The sequence below is a fragment of the Oryctolagus cuniculus genome, chromosome 20 (genome assembly GCF_051225735.1).
Source record: "Oryctolagus cuniculus isolate XC-2025 breed Fujian yellow rabbit chromosome 20, ASM5122573v1, whole genome shotgun sequence".
Taxonomy (NCBI): Eukaryota; Metazoa; Chordata; class Mammalia; order Lagomorpha; family Leporidae; genus Oryctolagus; species Oryctolagus cuniculus.
The window spans coordinates 50,065,803-50,069,819 of NC_142886.1; the positions used below are offsets into that span (position 1 = coordinate 50,065,803).

At 62.8% G+C, this 4,017-nt stretch overlaps 1 non-coding gene across 1 annotated transcript; it reads left to right on the forward strand.

The window, feature by feature from the left end:
• Nucleotides 1-1,369: 1,369 nt before the first annotated feature.
• TRNAI-AAU (transfer RNA isoleucine (anticodon AAU)) lies at nucleotides 1,370-1,443 on the forward strand. The gene has a single exon. It is a non-coding gene; the product is annotated as a tRNA-Ile (tRNA).
• The last annotated feature ends 2,574 nt before the right edge of the window (nucleotides 1,444-4,017 follow it).

Consider the following 4,017-nt stretch of genomic DNA (forward strand, 5'->3'; position numbering starts at 1 on the left):
CTCTCTCTCTGCGGACTGGACGCGGGGCTCTGTCTTCCCTCTCTCTCTCTCTCTCTCTCTCTCTCTCTCTGCGGACTGGACGCGGGGCTGTCTTCCCAGCCTCTCTCTCTCTCTGCGGACTGGACGCGGGGCTGTCTTCCCAGCCTCTCTCTCTCTCTGCGGACTGGACACGGGGCTGTCTTCCCAGCCTCTCTCTCTCTCTCTCCGGACTGGACGCGGGGCTGTCTTCCCAGCCTCTCTCTCTCTCTGCGGACTGGACGCGGGGCTGTCTTCCCAGCCTCTCTCTCTGCGGACTGGACGCGGGGCTCTGTCTTCCCTCTCTCTCTCTCTCTCTGCGGACTGGACGCGGGGCTGTCTTCCCAGCCTCTCTCTCTCTCTGCGGACTGGACGCGGGACTCTGTCTTCCCAGCCCCCCCCCCCCTCTCTGCGGACTGGACGCGGGGCTGTCTTCCCAGCCTCTCTCTCTCTCTGCGGACTGGACGCGGGGCTGTCTTCCCAGCCTCTCTCTCTGCGGACTGGACGCGGGGCTGTCTTCCCAGCCTCTCTCTCTCTCTCTCTCTCTGCGGACTGGACGCGGGGCTGTCTTCCCAGCCTCTCTCTCTCTCTGCGGACTGGACGCGGGACTCTGTCTTCCCAGCCCCCCCCCCCCCCTCTCTCTGCGGACTGGACGCGGGGCTGTCTTCCCAGCCTCTCTCTCTCTCTGCGGACTGGACGCGGGGCTGTCTTCCCAGCCTCTCTCTCTCTCTCTCTCTCTCTCTCTCTCTCTCTCTCTCTCTGCGGACTGGACGCGGGGCTGTCTTCCCAGCCTCTCTCTCTCTCTCTGCGGACTGGACGCGGGGCTCTGTCTTCCCAGCCTCTCTCTCTCTCTGCGGACTGGACGCGGGGCTGTCTTCCCAGCCTCTCTCTCTCTCTGCGGACTGGACGCGGGGCTGTCTTCCCAGCCTCTCTCTCTCTCTCTGTTCATTTATCATCTGTGCGCACACAGACCCTGTCCCCTCGCTGTGTTGGCCCGCTTGCTCCGCGCCGCAGGACGGATCCGCGCGCTCCGCCGGGGGGAGGGGGAGCCAAGCGAACGTCCTCCCCAGGACAGAAGGCTGCGGGCCCCCGAGGCGAGCGTCCCCACCGCGTGCCCGGGCGCGCCCGGAGCGCGGAGGGCGGGGGGCGCGGGGTCCGCTCGTCCCGCCGCTGCTCGCGCGAGGCGGCCCGGAGGCGGCAGACGCAGCCGCGGGCCTCCGGGTGCGGGAGGCAGCCGCTGCGCCGCGCCTCTCCTCAGAGTCCGCGTCCAGCCGAGGAGGGAGGGAGCCGGAGCCGCCGCCGCCGCGCAGTTGAAAATCCTCATCAGTCTCTCGGAGGGAGGCTGGCGCCGGGTGGCCGGTTAGCTCAGTTGGTTAGAGCGTGGTGCTAATAACGCCAAGGTCGCGGGTTCGATCCCCGTACGGGCCAGCGCTGCTTTTTAAGGCCTCCTTTTTCGTTTGTTTCGGGGAAATACCCCCTCGGAGAGCGGAGTCACGGAGGCTTCCCTGGTAACGGGGCGCGCCGTGAAACACTTTTTGAATATAGGGTTTGAGTGAAACTGTTTGCTAGGTTCATCTGTATCATAAAGAAAATACGCACCCAACCCATCGGTGTTTCCTAAACCAAACCGAACCAAACACCCGTCGTTTTCAAGGGAACTTTGGTCACACGAACGGATGCAAGGGACGCGCGCCCCCGGCGCCCCCCCAACCTCCAGGCTCGGGTTCGCTAGCAGGTGCGGCCCGCTCGTGGCGCGGGATCCCCGGAGTTCCCAGAGGGGAAAGTCCAGCTCCGGGATGCACCTGTCCCACACGTGTGCACGCAGGCCGCTTCCCGCCTGCCGGGCGCACCCGCCGCAGCCCGGGCCCGCACTGGACCGCGAGGACCGGCAGCCGGGGAGCATCCAAAAACTTATTTTTTTTTCCTTTGCTTTGCTCTGCACAGGGAACGTGGGTCTCCGATTCTTCCTCTCGCTTCTGCCTCTTGGAGCCGTAGGGCGGGGGTGGCTCAGGCATAGTCAGGTGTGTTGTGTTGAACCCAAACCAGCTATCGAGGGTCGGTGCCATTTCATATCAGGACCCAGCGGGCTTTGAGAAATCTCCGTGGAAAGCGTCCCCCGCATCTGCACGCATCTTTGCTCACGCATGCGTGCACCTCTGACTTGTAAGTGGCGGTGCCAAGTGCTTCAGACCCTAGCGAGTGCCCAGGGCGCCACGAAAGACAGGAGAGCCAGGGCTGCCCAGCTGGACACGGCTGGACGTCAGACCTTGTCAGAGACGTGGCACAACGCATAGGCTGCTGCCTACCCCCCCCAACCCGCCTGGATTTGAAGGGGTCCAGATTGCCACCGCGGCCTGGCGGGTCCTTAGGGCGCTGGGTTTCTGAAATCTCCCACCTGCTGAAAAGCTGAGTGCCCCGCGAGGAACTCAGCTGTCACAGTCCCCTCGCGGGGAGCAGCTCGCAGTCTGCCGCGGCTGGAGAGAAGTCGGCACCGCGGCGCCTAAGCAGACGTGGTCAGGAGCCGTCCATCTGCCCCGTGTTCCCCTAAGAGCCCAGCCATGTCCTCAAAGCCCTGTTTCCTCCCAGAGCGCCTTTACCCCCCCCCCCCCCCGGGAGGATGCTGGCCCAGTGTATACCACTGTATACCAGAGTGCTGGGTTGCCTCCTGGCTGCTCCGCGTCTGAGCCAGCTCCCTGCTGTGTGCCTGCAGGGCAGCAGTGGCCAGCCCAAGCACCTGGGCCCCGGCACCCACATGGGAGGCCTGGATGGAGCTTGTGATTCCAGTGGATGGAAGATGTCTCCTGGCTTTGGCCTAGCCTAGCCCTGAGGGTGGGCTTTCAAAAATTAAAGAAAGGGTCCGGTGCTATGGTGCAGAGGGTTAATGCCTGAAGCGCCAGCATCCCATATGAGCACCGGTTCTAGTCCCGGCTGCTCTTCTTCTGATCCAGCTCTCTGCTATTGTCTGGGAAAGCAGAAGAAGATGGCCAAGTCCTTGGGCTCCTGCACCCACGTGGGAGACCAGGAAGAAACTCCTCATTCCTGGCGTCGGACCTGCCCAGCTCCTGGCTTCGGATCGGTGCAGCTCTGGCCATTGCGGCCATCTGGGGAGAGAACCAGAGGATGGAAGACCTCTCTCTCTCTCTACCTCTCTCCGTAACTCTTTCAAATAATAATAATAATAAAAAGTTTAAGCAAAAAGGGGAAAGGGTTGTTGAAACAAATTCCATAAATATGATCTCCCCTCTGGAACACTTCGGGGAGCATCAGGAATGCAGTGTAATGAAGGAAAAAAAAAATGATGAGAAGGTCTTCTAGAACCTTCTCCAAAGCTGGCCTGGGTACTGAATGGCAAGTGTGAGTTTCCTCCTCCTTCCCGCTGTGCAGGTGCTTGACAATGTTGGCCTTGGGGAGAGCTGCTGAGACACCTGCACTGAGGGACCCACCGCTGCAAGACGCTGTGGTACCGACAGCGCAGCCACACAGCAGGGGAGACGGCTAAGAGGGAAGGGGGCAGTGCGGCAGGATGGCGGCCTGCCACGTGGACCAGCCCATCCATGCACTCATTCATGCACTCATTCATTCATTCACCCCTTCCCTGAGCCAGGCAGGAACCATGTAACGTCTCTGCCCTGTGTGGGTAAGGGTGGGGGAGTCCGCCTGGGAATAACTGAGGGGCTGGGATGCACTCTTGCTAGAAGTGCGAACTTGCAGTCCCCTCTGGGACCTATTAAGTCAGAACCCCGGGGAGGCCCAGGACTCCGCGGACGCCGCGGTGAGAACCTTCCCCGGGACAGCTCGGAGAGGCGACCTCTACACAAACACGTCCACACAGCAGGCGACAGGAAACGCAGGCCTGGTTTCCTCGGCGAGGTCGGCTGTCGGGCAGGGGGCGGTGCCGACGCAGGCCCCGCCCACGGAGCCCCCGGCCGCGCGCGGGCGCCCTCCGAGGTGTCTTGGCCCACGGGGCACTCGTAGCCCGCCCCGTTCCCAGGTGACGCACAT